The following is a 15,217-nucleotide window of genomic DNA, read 5'->3' on the forward strand; positions in this document are numbered from 1 at the left end:
GGGACTCTTGAAATGTCAGCAGCCTGCCTGCCTGGCACAGAGCAGATGAGTTGCTGGCACAGGCAGTCTGCAGCAGTTCTGACAACCAGTGCCACTCTACTTAGTTCCAAAGAAAGAAATGAGACATGCGTGCCTCTGCCCTGAAAAAAGAACTTCTGTGCTTCCTAAATCTACTTCAGTCAAAAGCCATGGGGCCCCAGGGCTTTTTAATAGTTGCCAGGAATCTTCTTAGAACAGTGCTACTCATCAGAGCAGAGGCATGTTTATGAAACTGTACATCAGGTTGCATAGGGGTGGGAGCCAAACGTGGGATAACTAAAGAGGGTGAACATGTGACCCTCAGTCATCTCAAGTCAGGGTAGCTGAAGCTCTCCCCACAAGAGAAGCAGCCCAACATTTGGGCACAAGAGCCTTAAGCCTGGTGTGAGATGCTCCTCAGTCTGTGCTGGCATCTGAATAATGGCCAAGCAGCAGTTAGGGGGAAGAGGCTGTTTACTTGAGTTCAAACTATTTATAGCACCAGCAATCTGCACATATTTGGATGACAAATCTCTGGGCTTCAAGTGAGTGGTGCTTTGCTCCTGGACAATTTCATCAAACACACTCCCTCCCCACGCCACCCCCAGTCCCCCTCACTAACACATGTTGCCCTCAGGATGTTTTATTTAAGTTGCTGAATTTTAAAAGATTATAAAAAGAAACCACATTTTAAGAACAAGTGACTTTTAATCCATTTATTTCCAAGTTTGAACTACATATTTTCTTTAAGGCTTGAATCAGAAATTAGATTATAATACCTGTATATTATATAAAAACATACACTTGCCCCACACGTGAACAAAACAGTAACTGGATGATGTCTGTAATTTAACATGTATATTGACCTGGGAAAGTGGCTCATGCCTGAATCCCAGCACTTTGGGAGGCCAAGGCAGGTGGATCATTTGCGGTCAGGAGTTCGAGACCAGCCTGACCAACATGGTGAAACCCTGTCTTTACTAAACACACAAAAAAATTAGCCGGGTGTGGTGGTGGGCGCCTGTAATCCTGGCTACTGGGGAGGCTGAGGCAGGAGAATTGCTTGAACCTGGGAGGCGGAGGTTGTAATGATCTGAGATTATGCCACTGCACTCCAGCCTGGGCGATGGAGTGAGACTCCGTCTCACAACAAACAAACAAAAACATGTATATTGTTGTAAAGATGCTGAGGCCCGCTCAAGACCTACAAAGAGAACGTTTCTTATAGTGCAATTAACATACAATGATTAAAGGCTTTCAGAACAGATCCACAAACAATGTGTAATTATACACGCATTACAAACAAAAGAGGTCTTATTACCTATGAATTCTGGGGAGAAGCAATGGTAGTGTATGGTGTTCACCAATGCCCAATGCGCCCATTGCATGCCATACAGGAAAAAGGCTCAACTGTAACAAACCCATGTGCAGAGCCTTCTGCACAGTTTTAACTCACAGAAGGTGTTACAGCCTTGCCAATGAATGTGTTTGGAAAAACCAGTCTACTCTAAAAGCTGCCTTGTGTTTACAGCAAAAGCATTGATGATCTGAATCTTGCATCTCCCCTGACCCAGGCATTGCCTAATTCTAAAGACGAAAAAGTGCTTGTTAGTTAACATGCTTGTTGGCAGCTTCCAGTCCTATAATGCAGGCAGGATATGGTGTAGAGAAAAAGGCCAGTAAAGTGAAGACAAAGGTTTATAGTACAATGGGTGATGGTAGACAGTTAACACGGCGAGAGGAAATAGAAGAGATTCCTAAAAGGGACTTACATGTTTTCTTGTCTTTTCCCTCTGCCAGTAAAGCTCATTAGAAGGTCCCTAAGACAATCTTTGAACAACCGCACTTTTTTTAACATTAGGAAAAAAGTTCTGGTCATGGTAAAGAAAAAGAGGTGTGTCTATACATAGAATGTAAATTATTTAGAAATTTCTTCAGGTCACTTTGTTGTTATTATTATTATTACTATTATTATTTGAGTCTCACTCTATTACATAAGCTGTAGTGAGAGCACGACCTCAGCTCACTGCAACCTCCGCCTCCTGGGTTCAAGCAATTCTCCTGCCTTGGCCTCCCAAGTAGCTGGGATTACAGGCCTGCATCACCACATCTGGCTAATTTTTGTATTTTTAGTACAGATGGGGTTTCACCATGTTGGCCAGGCTGGTCTCAAACTCCTGGCCTCAAGTGATCCACTTGCCTCGGCCTCCTGAAGTACTGGAATTACAGGCATGAGCCACTGTGCCTGGCCTAAAGCATGTAATGTTTGATCCCATGTTTTTATTTCTAGGAATTTTTGAATTATAAAACTATCCTTATCATTGAGACCTTAGCTGAGATGTCACTTCTTCAGAAAAACTTTCCCAAGCCACCCAACCTAAAATAACCACCCATCTACCTATCACATCACTTTCTGTTTAAGTGTCCATACAGCACCACTTTTTTTGTTGTTCATTAATTTCTTTACCGCCTGTCTTTCACTGCTGCCTTCTGTCCCACATTAAAATATCAGTTCTGTGAGATGAGGGGCCTGGTCTGTCTTGGACACCATTCTTCCCAGGTAGTGCATACTAGCCAGGGACACTGCAGCAGCATCTCATTTAATCTTCACAGCCATATGAGGTTTCTGTTATCCTTCCACTTTAGAGACAGGCAAACTGATGTACAGTTTCATTTTAGTGAGTGGGCAGTAACTGGCAGTCGGAATCTAAATACTGGTATGTGTGACGACAAAGTCCACATTCTAAACTACCTCTCTCAAGATGAATCAAAAGTTTAAATAGTTTAAATGTGCACTTTTTAAACCAAACCATCCTAGTTGTGGAAATGTATTAAATGGAGATGATCACACAAGAACACATAATTAGATATATCTTATTTATTGCATACAACTTATCATAGCAAATACTGGAAATGTTTAGGCAAGTCACCAGTTAGCCATAAGGTTCAAGTTTACGTTTTAGTAAACAGGCCCCCATATCAGACACTATGAGGATTTAACGAGACAATGCATAGCACCTGGCTCACAGTCCATGTTTTGTTGTTACTGCTATATTTATTCATTCATTCGAGACAGGGTCTTGCACTGTAACTCAGGCAGGAGTGCAGTGATATCACCACAGCTCACTGTAACCTCAAACTTCTAGTCTCAAGTGATTCTCCCACAACTCAGCCTCTGGAATAACTGGGACTACAGACACGCACCACCATTCCTGGCTAATTTTTTTTCATTTTTTGTGGAGACAAGGTCTTACTATGTTGCCAGGCTGGTCTCGAACTTCTGGTCTCAAGTAATCCTCATGCCTTGGCCTCCCAAAGTGCTGGGATTGCAGGTGTGAGTCACTGAGCCCAGCCTACATTTAAATCTCTAAAAGGATATACAATATACCAAATTGTGTATCTCTGGACAGCAGGATTACACGGGGAGTGTGAGATATGGCAAGGTTCACACCTGTAATCCCAGCACTTTGGGAGGCTGAGGCAGGCAGGATCACTTGAGGTCAGGAGTTCAAGACCAGCCTGACCAACATGATGAAACCCCGTCTCCACTAAAAATACAAAATTAGCCTGGCATGGTGGTGCATGCCTATAATCCCAGCTACCTGGGAGGCTGAGGCAGGAAAATCTCTTGAACCCAGGAGGCAGAGGCTGCAGTGAGCCAAGATCATGCCACTGCACTCCAGCCTGGACAACAAGACTGAAACTCCATCTCAAAAAAATAAATAAATAAAATTAAAAAATAAAATAACAAAAAATAAAAATAAAAAATTACATGTTTATGTATATTTTATTTACAGTTTTGGAGGTAACCACCACAATTACGAAAAACCATTAAAGTAAAAAACAGCTTTCAGAAGGCCTGGCTAAAGCAAGTGGGGATTTTTTTTTACTTTCATCACTATACCTTTCTGTCCTGGAGTGTTTATTTTTGTGTCTGTGTATTACTTTTATAATTTTTGTTACACTGGCAAAAGAAGGAAGGCTGGTGGGATTGTGTGATCACCAACCACAATAAATAATAACGGACTGAATAATGTAAATATACATTTCAGGAGAAAATTTAGTCTTACCTTGACTGGAATAGATATTCTACTAGACATGTGCCTTATCAAGATTTCTTTTAAATGATACTTCTCAGTGTTGTGGAAATAAGAGAAAATGTAGGTGAAAATGGAAAATGGTACAACATTCCTAAAGGGCAATTTGACAATATGTGCTAGAATCCTTAAAAATGTACAGGGTATATGGGACCTCTCTGTACTTGCTGTGCAGTTTCACTGGGAACCTACAACTGGACTAAAAAATAAAGTTTCTTAATTAAAAAATGTAAATGCTCTCTGACCCACTCATTTCGCATCTAAGAATCTATCCAAAAGAAACCACTATAGATGTGTGTGCAAAGACTTGACTTAAAGTTATTCACTTCAGCACTATTCAAAATACTGTAAAACTGAAAATCGTTAAAGTCCACAATTAGGGAGTAGTTAAATAAACTTTGGTAGATCTACAGAATGGAATATTACACAGTCACGATAAGTAATACTATCAAAGAATATCTGATGACATTTAAAAAATGTCACATAAGGGCTGGGCGCGGTGGCTCACGCCTGTAATCCCAGCACTTTGGGAGGCAGCGGCAGGTGGATCACAAAGTCAGGAGCCAAGATGGTGAAACCCTGTCTCTACTGAAATTACAAAAAATTAGCCAGGCGCGGTGGCAGGTGCCTGTAATCCCAGCTACTCGGGAGGCAGAGGCAGGAGAACCGCTTGAACCTGGGCGGCAGAGGTTGCACCACTGCACTCCAGCCTGGGCGACAGACTGAGACTTCATCTCAAAAAAAAAAAAAAAAAAAAAAGAGTCTCACTTTCATGTTAAGGTGAGCCCCTATATATAGAAGGGGCTCATGTTTGTAAAATGGAAAGTAGAAAAAAATGGAAGAAACTATTAATCAGTAGTATATCAGGATGATGACATTGCAGGTAATTTTTATTTTCTTATTGGTATTTTCAATTAGTATTTTATAATAAAATATAGCATTACTTCTACAAAAAGAAAAAATACAAAAAGTTATCTTTAAGTGCTTTTGGATCATACATACCAAGCGCTACAAAATGTGCACACATTGACTTATAAACAAGAGGGACATTTATATCAGAGTTACTTACTGCTTTGTTTTCAGACAGGGTCTCACTCTGTCACCCAGGCTCCAGTGCGGAGGTTATAGTAAGCCAAGATTGTGCCACTGCACTCTAGCCTGGGCGACAGAGCAAGACCCTGTCTCAAAATCAATCAATCAATCAATCAATCAATCAATCACCTATGATTGCCCGAGGTAAAGTACATATTAAAGTCAGGCCTTTTTCAAACTCAGTAGCAGCTGCTATAAACCAATGAAGGGCATGAAGGATATAAAGACTATAAATGGGCTAACTGCACTAGAAAATGTAAAGAAAATTATAAGCCCATGTTCTAGGACCGTTATGGGACAGTTTCTGATGTCCAGTATCTGACGTTACCTGTGCTGGTAAAGGCAGCAGTGGTTTTTCTCCAGAAGAGTCCCCCTTAGTGGGGCTGGCCATTTCTCATGGAAATATTGTCCGTGACTGCTTCACTTCCATCTGTGTAACATCCAAGCACAGATGTTAAACTACCTTTCTGCTTAAGCCAACTACAGTGAATATTGTTGTTTGCTACTAAGAATCCTGACCAATACATGCCCCCAATAACACTTCCATTATGGTTCCCAGCACAGTACATTATAACTACTTGTTATATTCTATCTCCCTTAGTAGATGGAAAATTTTGTATTTTATTCAACTCTATAGTCCGAGCACTAGCAGAAGGCCTGACAAACAGAAGGCACTTAATGAGCATAAGCAGATATTAGAAAAAAACTCACTAACACACGAAAGCTATTGCTTTAGTTAGAATGGTGAAATAGGTAATTTTTAAATGATGCTTTAAAATATTTTCATAAGCGCCCACGTCAAAGTTGGTATCATTCATCCAAGACCAAGTAGCATAGATAGTAGTATTCATATCAAGGTCAAGATGTCCTAATGAAGAAAAACAACTGCTGGTTTTCTTTATTTCCATTAATGATTTTTACTGGTTGTTCAAAGGACTTATCTTAAACCAAGCCTCAAAGGTCTGAGAGGTTTATACACATCTGGAACAATGACAGGAATGTGAAATCATGATCATGAAAGTCTGTTTCCTCCTATATTCACAGCCTACCTTATAATATAATAAATGAATGGAGAGTTATAGAAAGTTACAGAAAGACCACTGCCTGAGATGGACTTGGGATCAAACAAAAAAAATGAGAAAGGGAAAGCCCTCCAAAACTGATCCTAGAAATCATGGCTAAAGCTGGGCACATGTGTAGTCCCAGCTACTCAAGAGGCTGAGGCAGGAGGCTTGAGCCCAGGAGCTCTGGTTCTGGCTGTGGAAAACATAGCAAGACCCCATCTCTAATAATAATAATAATAATAATAATAATAATAATAATAATAATAATAGCTAGAATAGAATTCACAATAACTCACACTATATCACAATTTAGAGAGAGCTTATACATAAAATGAAGCTGTGTCCTTTCATGACATCAGGAAAAAAAAAACACTTTAAAATAGAACAAAAATGAGATCAAAATCATAATGTCATGAGGCCAGTGATACCACAGTAGCAGAAAGTCTCAGGAAATGAGAAGGAGTAGTGACAAAGGATTCAGTTTAAAATCATTTTTCCCACCTGCTGTAGGAGAGAGGCAGCTTTGACTTCAGATGCTCATTCCAATTCCTTTGGGTGAAAAGAGAGTAATTCCTCACAATCCCATGATCCCCCTAAGAGATGATCAAGATACTTTACCAGAGCCCCCTTCTCCACAGTCAAAATTGGTCTCTCCATCTGACTGAGAAAAGTGAGGTTAATAAGTAGTCTTATACCTCACCCCAAAAATAGCTCCTGGTGGATCCACAAATCTAAATGCAAAAATATGAAACCATATAAGCACTAGAAAAACAAATGGCACATTTTATGACCTCACAACGGAGAAGGTATTTCCAAATACTATGATATAAAATCCAGAAGTCATTGAAAGAAATATTAATAAATGTGACTATGTATAAAAATATTCTGCATGGCAAAAAGCATGATGAGCAAAATAAAAATCAAACGTCGAACTAGAAGAAATTATATTTCCTATCAATATAAATAGCTTATTTCCTTAACCCACAAAGAAATTTTCAAAACTGGTAAGACAGACGGCCAGGTGCAGTGGCTTATGCCTGTAATCCCAGCACTTTGGGAGGCTGAAGTGGAAGTATTACGTGAGCCCAGGAGTTTTAGACCAGCCTGGGAAACACAGTAAGACCTCGTCTCTACAAAAAAATACAAAAATTAGTGAGGTGTAGTGTCATGTGCCCGTAGTCACAGCCACTCAGGAGGCTGAGGTAGGAGGATCGCTTGAGTCCAGGAGGCTGAGGCTACAATGAGCTATGATTATGCCACTGTACTCCAGCCTAGGCAACAGAGCAAGATCCTGTCTCAAAAAAAAAAAAAAAAAGAAAAAGAAAAAGAAAAAAGAAAGAAAGAAAAAAGAAAAAGAAGAAATTGACATGACAAAGATCAACAAGCCAAGGGCTTGATTCCAAGCCCTCCTCTGAGTCTTCCCAGCTGGGTGCCTAGACAGAAACAGAAACAAGCCATGCTTGTTGTGCCCAGTCCAAACTTCTGACCCACAGAATCCCTGGAAAAAAAAAAATCAGTTGTTCTAAGCCACAAAACTTTGGTAGTTTGTTATACTACAATAAGTAGTAAAATATTGGATTGTGCTTTGCTAATATATAGTTGGGAATTTTTCATAGTAAAATGTAGAAATTTTCCTGAGTAAAAGGGCTTGTGATTTTTCCTTTCTCATAATGTCACTGTCAGGTTTTTTGTTTTGCTAATCTCTTTCTATTCTCAGGAAGCATTTGTGTAATATTAACTCTTTCTCTTAAGTGCTTGGTATACTCCCAGTGATGGGCTAGTTTTCTTTGAGGGCAGAGTTTAACTGCTGATTCCATTTTGTTTTTTGTTTTTTGAAATGGAGTCTCACTCTTTCAATCAGACTGGAGTGCAATGGTACGATCTCCACTCACTGCAACCTCCGCCTCCCGGGTTCAAGCGATTCTCCTGCTTCAGTCTCCCAAGCAGCTGAGACTATAAGCATGGGCCACCATGCCTAGCTAATTTTTGTATTTTTTTTTTTTTTTTGAGACGGAGTCTCGCTCTGTCGCCCAGGCTGGAGTGCAGTGGTTGGATCTCAGCTCACTGCAAGCTCCGCCTCCCGGGTTTACGCCATTCTCCTGCCTCAGCCTCCCGAGTAGCTGGGACTACAGGCGCCCGCCATCTCACCCGGCTAGTTTTTTTGGTATTTTTTAGTAGAGACGGGGTTTCACCGTGTTAGCCAGGATGGTCTCGATCTCCTGACCTCGTGATCCGCCCGTCTCGGCCTCCCAAAGTGCTGGGATTACAGGCTTGAGCCACCGCGCCCGGCCTAATTTTTGTATTTTTAGTAGAGACGGGGTTTCGTCATGTTGGCCAGACTGGTCTCGAACTTTTGACCTCAGGTGATCCTCCCGCCTTGGCCTCCCAAAGTGCTGGGATTACAGGCCTGAGCCACCACGCTGAGATGGCTCCATTTTTTTTTTTTTTTTTTTTTTTTGAAATGGAGTCTCGCTCTGTCACCCAGGTTGGAGTATAGTGGCGCGATCTCGGCTCGCTGCAAGCTCCGCTTCCCTTCACCCCATTCTCCTGCCTCAGCCTCCGGAGCAGCTGGGACTACAGGCACCCACCACCACGCCCCGGTAATTTTTTGTATTTTTAGTAGAGACGGGGTTTCACCGTGTTAGCCAGGATGGTCTCGATCTCCTGATCTCGTAATCTACCCGCCTCAGCCTCCCAAAGTGCTGGGATTACAGGTGTGAGCCACCGTGCCTGGCCTCCGTTTTTACTAATAGTTATATTACTGATACATTTATCCATTCACCTAAATTTTCAAAATTTTGGTTTAAAATTATTCATAGTGACCAGGCACAGAGGCTCACACCTGTAATCCCAGCACTTTGGGGGACCAAGGCACGTGGATCACCTGAGGTCAGGAGTTCGAGACCAGCCTGGCCAACATGGTGAAACCTCGTCTCTACTAAAAATACAAAAACTTAGCTGGGCATGGTGGTGCGTGCCTGTAATCCCAGCTACTGGGGGGCTGAGGTAGGAGGATCGCTTGAACCTGGGAGGCAGAGGTCACAGTGAGCTGAGCTCGTGCCACTGTACTCCAGCCTGGGCAACAGAACAGAGTGAGACTCCATCTCAAAAAAAATTAAAAAATTATTTATAGTATCATTATTTTGTTAATGAGTATACAATCTCCCTTTTTCACTCTTTTTTTTTTTTAAGCACAATTTTTTTTTTTTTGAGACAGGGTCTCACTGTGTCCCCTAGGCTGAAGTACAGTGGCATGATCTAGGCTCACTGCAGCCTCCCCGCTCCAGGGCTCAAGCCATCCTCCTACCTCAGCATCCTGAGCGGCTGGGACTACAGGCACACACCACCACACCTGGCTAATTTTTGTGGAGATGGCATTTGGCCATGTTGCCCAGGCTGGTCTCAAACTCCAGAGCTCAAGTGATTTGCCCGCCTCAGCTCCCCAAAGTACTGGGGTAAAAGACTGTGCCCAGTCCCTTCTTTTTAATTCTTGATTTTGGTTATTTGTGCTCCTTTCTTTATTCCTGTCTTCCTTTTCTTGATCAACCTAATCAGAGTATTATCATTTTTATTAATCTTTTCTAAGAAACATACTTTGGCTTCATTGATTTTCCCTACTATACATTTGCTTTATACTTTATTAACTTCTACTCTTTTCATTCTTTCTTTCTTTTTATTTTATTTGTTTTAGAGACAGGGTAGGAAGGGTCTCACTATGTTGCCCAGGCTGGCCTCCAACTCAAGCAATCTTCCCACTGCAGCCTTCCAAGCAGCTTGGACTATAGGCATGCACCACCATGCCTAGCTTCTCTTTATCTTCTTTAGAATTATTTTGCTGTGTTTTCTCTGACTTACAAAATGTGGTCTGACTTACAAGATGGATGCTTGCTCAGTTTTTAGCTTTTCTTCAAGGCCATATACTTTTGAATCTGCAAATTCATCTTTCTGCAGTTCTAGAAAATGATCAGCAATTATCTCTTCAAATATTGCTTCTGCACCATTCTTGTTCCACTCATTTTGAAATTCCAATTAAATGTACATTAAAGCTGGGTGCAGTCCCACCTACATACTTGAGGTGGGAGGATCACTTGAGGCCAGGAGTTTGAGGCCACAGTGTGCCATGATCTCACCTGGGAATAGCCACTGCACTCCAGCCTGGGCAATGCAGGAAGAAAAAACTTGAAAAGAAAAAAAAAACTTTTAAAAATGTATATTAGAACTTGTCACTGGGTCTTTTTAATTCTCTAACCATCTTTTCTATACTTTACATTTTTAAAATCTCTTGACAGTTTATTCTGGAGAATTTTCTTCTATTCTATCTTCTAGTTCACTATTTCTCTCTCGCTAGGTAATCTGCTTTAAATTCATCCACTGCATTCTTGTTTTTGATTATTATATGTTTTGGTTCTAGAATGTCTATTTGGGTTTTTTCAAATCTGTTGTCACTTTTTTTTTTTTTTTTTTTGAGACGGAGTCTCGCTCTGTCACCCAAGCTGGAGTGCAGTGGCGCAATCTTGGCTCACTGCAAGCTGCGCCTCCTGGGTTCACGCCATTCTCCTGCCTAGCCTCCTGAGTAGCTGGGACTACAGGCACCCGCCACCACGCCCGGCTAATTTTTTTGAATTTTTAGTAAACACGGGGTTTCACTGTGTTAGCCAGGATGGTCTCGATCTCCTGACCTCATGATCCACCTGCCTCAGCCTCCCAAAGTGCTGGGATTACAGGTGTGAGCCACCACGCCTGGCCTGCTGTCACTTTTGACAGTGTCTACTTACTGACTTTTTTTGTTTTTTGAGACAGAGTCTCGCTCTGTCGCCCAGCCTGGAGTGCACTGGCACGATCTCAGCTCACTGCAAGCTCCACCTCCTGGGTTCAAGCGATTCTCCTGCCTCAGCCTCCCGAGTAGCTGAGATTACAGGCGCCTGCCACCACACCCAACTAATTTTTTGTATTTTTAGTAGAGATGGGTTTTCACTATGTTGGTCAGGCTGGTCTTGAACTCCTGACCTGGTGATCTGCCTGCCTCCGCCTCCCAAAGTGCTAGGATTACAGGTGTGAGCCACCGCACCTGGCCTATTGTGACGTTATTATCTTGGCTTCTATTTCTTTTTGAATAGTAAATAGTGTTTTATATTCTGCATCTGAAATTCCAATATCTCATGGCTTTGATAGTTTTGTTGTATATGGGTTTTGCTAATTCTTTTCATGGTATCTTATTTCCTTGTGAACCTGGTTTTAATCCTATGTGCTAGTCATTACATAAAAAGTTATTTAGAGGACTATTTTGATGTTCGGGATGATAACATCTTCCTCGAGAGAAAATTTTCACTTGCTTCTGCCAGCTGCCTGATGGCACTATTACTTGAGAACCATAATGATGAAAGATCTCGGTCTACGTTCCCTAGACCTAGAAGCTGGTTGGCAAGGCTATGTGAGGGCTGGCTTAGTTCAAGTTCCCTCTTATGCCCTTAGGGGTTCCATTCAAACTAGAAAAGTGGTTTATCTGATTCCCCGTCCTTGACGGACAACAAGCTAAGAATTCTGTCCTCATATGTGAAGCCACCAATGATACAGCTTAACCTTAAAAAATGCTTTCTCGGGATCAGCAAATGCTTTCAGAACAAAAATGGCTTTGGTGGCTATGCTTACCTGATAAATATTGAAACTCTAAACCTCAGTAACTTGGACTTCCTTTTTCACCTGGTGTGACACTTTGTGGCTTTTGCTGAATACATGGCCATAAATAACTTTGTATCTTGTAAGTTAAAAGTCAGTTCACTTTGTAGATGGGAGTGTAAACCAGCGAAAACTTCTAAGGATGAATTACAATATACATCACAATTGTATTTATTTATTTATTTAGAGACAAGCTCTGGCTCTATCGCCTAGGCTCGTGTGCAGTGGCATGATCTCTGCAACCTCTGCCTCCCCAGCTCAAACCATTCTCCTTCCTCAGCCTCCTGAGTAGCTAGAACTACAGGCATGCAATACCACACCCAGCTAATTTTCTTTTTTCTTTTTATTTATTTTGTATTTGTTTTCATATTTTTTTCTTGGGGTTTTGCCCATGAAAAAAATGTTTCCCCGGCTGATGTTGAACTCATGAGCTCAAGCGATCTGCCCATCTCAGCCTCTCAGTTTTGGAATTACAGGCATGAGCCACCACGCCCGGCACTACATCAAAATGTTAAATATACATACTCTCTGATCCAGCGCAGTCTTCTTGAAATTAATCTCACAGATATACTTACAAAAATGCACAAAGACACACATAAATAATTTTCTTTGCAGCAGTGGTTTTTGCTAGTAAAAACTGAATATGACAACCTGAATATTCACCAAGAAGTGGCTAGTTATTAATACATAAATTATCGCATGTTTATACAACAGAATACCAATGTAATGCAAATGCATCATTTTTTAAGTTTTCCAACATCCAGTCACTTCTTTCTATTTGGGGTACTTCAGCATTGTGCATAGTCTCACTGGGACTCTGAACCTTAAGAAGTAACACTATGACAAAGGAACAGTTGGAATTTATTCCTGACAGTGTCCAAGGACAGTGATGGCAACACACTGGCCTGGGTGCTTCAGCTAAAACAGGATGATGATTCCCTGGCCTGCCTTGGTTCTGACAATTTGGAAGCCTTGTCTGACACTCCTTCAGTACATTGCCTGCTTCTGTTACTCAAAGCCAAAAGGTTTGTGATACAACCATGAAGTCATTCAAAAGAATAAAATGTATCTATGTGAACAGTAGTAGTAGAATATTTTGTATAATATGATCTCATTTATAGAATTTTTAAGCAACCAATAGATTTTATGTTTGTTTGGACATGCATAATTTCTGGAAGAATTATCCAGGAAATTGTTAAGAATGGTTTACTTCTATGAAATGAGAATGGAGATTTGAAGGAAAGGGGAGAAGAAATCTTACTTAAATATTCTTTACCTTTTAAAAACTTTATTTTTTAAAAGTTTATTTTAAGAAGAAAAACAGGCAGATGAGATGGACTGCTTTAAAGCTGAGATAAACTGAAATTTTTAGGTGCTTATACATACTGAGGGCCATTCAAAGTCAAAGCCCCCTGTCATTCTTTAGGTGATAAGTGATAAGGAATGACATGTGCAAAGAAGAGTTTAGGCATAACTTCAGCAGAAAGAGCTTTATTAGCTGGGCACAGTGGCGCGCATTTATAGTCCCAACTACTTGGGAGACTGAGGCAGGAGGATCACTTGAGCCCTGGAGGTAGAGGCTGCAGTGAGCTGTCATCATGCCACTGCACTCCAGCCTGGGCAACAGAGCAAGACCCTGTAAGAAAGAAAGAAAGAAAATGAAAAGAAAAGAAGGAAGGAAGGGAAGGAAGGGAAAGAGGGGAAGAAAGAAAGAGAAGAGACAGAAAAGGAGAAAGAAAGAGAAAGGAAGGAAGGAAGGAAGGGAGGGAGGGAGGGAGAAATGTGAGGTTGGACTGGAGTGCTGGCAGTATGAATGGAATAGAAGGGAATAGTCCAAAAGATAAGATGATTTTCTATCTCTTACAATTATTTGTTACCCAAATACTTACTATTTTAGAGTGTCAAGCACAGGACAAAAGATATCTGAACTTTACCAAAATCAACCAAACAATCGATCAATCATATAGTCCACTTATCAAGTCTCAGTTCTCCTACCCATAAAATGGAGAGAATAAAATGCCGAACTCATAGGATTATAAGGGTAAAAGAAAGCTATGTATATAAAACATATGAAGTCTTCCATAAATGTTAACTACTAGTACTACTAATATTACTATTACTACCACAATGATGAGGATAATTTAAAAAGCAACCTCTCCGTGTATTAGAATAGGACTCAAGTATATCTAAACAGCCTAACTTTCAGTAACACATTTACAGTATGGAAAGGGATGGCATAGAGTACATATTCATTGTCCTTTTTAAAAATATTATAGTCATTTAAAGACAGAAAGTTTTATTTCTAATGACTAGTGATTTTACAGGGGTAATCTTATAGAAAGCTAGTCAACTTTGGAGAAATAGTGAGGTTCCTAGCCCCTCTGCTGCGTAAAGGCTGCCTCCTGAGTTCCCAGACATGGAAAAGCTTTAAGAATCCCAAAGGGCACCAAGTCTCATCTTTGTACCACATACTCCACCATAGATTTTTTTCTTTTTTTCTTTTCTTTTTTTTTTTTGAGACGGAGTCTTGCTCTGTTGCCCAGGCTGGAACGCAGTGGCGTTATCTCCACTCACTGCAAGCTTCGCCTCTCGGGTTCACGCCATTCTCCTGCCTCAGCCTCCGGAGCAGCAGGGACTACAGGCGCCCGTCACCATGCCCGGCTACCTGCCTTGGCCTCCCAAAGTGCTAGGATTACAGGTGTGAGCCACCTTTTTTTGACGAGTCTCGCTCTGTCACCCAGCTGGATCGCAGTGGCGCGATCTCGTCTCACCGCAACCTCTGCCTCCCAGGTTCACGCGATTCTCCTGCGGCAGCCACCCTAGTAGCTGGGACGACGGGCGCTCGCCACCACGCCAGTTAATTTTCGTATTTTTAGTGGACACAAGGTTCCACCATGTTGGCCAGGCTGGTCTCCAACTCTTGACCTTGTCAAGTGATCCACCTTCCTTGGCCTCCCGAAGTGCTGGGATTAAAGGGGTGAGCTACTGCGCCCAGCCTAACACAGTTCTTAGAGACCAAGGAATAAGGGTATAGTTTTTTTTAAACATTTACTGTTCAGGAAAGGCTAAAAAATAGTACAAAGAAATGAAAAGTCCCTCTCATTAAGTATAGATTACTCTAAATACACTGAAAATCCCAGTAAAATCATTTATTTATATATGACCTTAACAGAGTAGATAGATTCATGGCCCCCTTTTAATTTTAATGAAGTACTCATATTGCAAGATGCATAAAACCCCCAGCAGTTTATTTTGAAACTGCAAACAATC

At 41.2% G+C, this 15,217-nt stretch overlaps 1 protein-coding gene across 13 annotated transcripts in view; it reads right to left on the minus strand.

The window, feature by feature from the left end:
• The window catches only part of PKIG (cAMP-dependent protein kinase inhibitor gamma), an 89,261-nt gene that overhangs the window by 46,090 nt on the left and 27,954 nt on the right, over nucleotides 1–15,217 (minus strand). For 3 of the 13 annotated variants that reach the window (XM_073006402.1, XM_073006407.1, XM_073006413.1), the window contains exon 2: nucleotides 5,536–5,637. The exons of the other annotated variants lie outside the window; for them this stretch is intronic. The gene's annotated coding sequence lies outside the window, so the exon portion shown is untranslated. The remainder of the gene's footprint in view (nucleotides 1–5,535; nucleotides 5,638–15,217) is intronic. 13 annotated transcript variants of the gene reach the window in all.

This window comes from Chlorocebus sabaeus, chromosome 2, assembly GCF_047675955.1.
Source record: "Chlorocebus sabaeus isolate Y175 chromosome 2, mChlSab1.0.hap1, whole genome shotgun sequence".
Taxonomy (NCBI): Eukaryota; Metazoa; Chordata; class Mammalia; order Primates; family Cercopithecidae; genus Chlorocebus; species Chlorocebus sabaeus.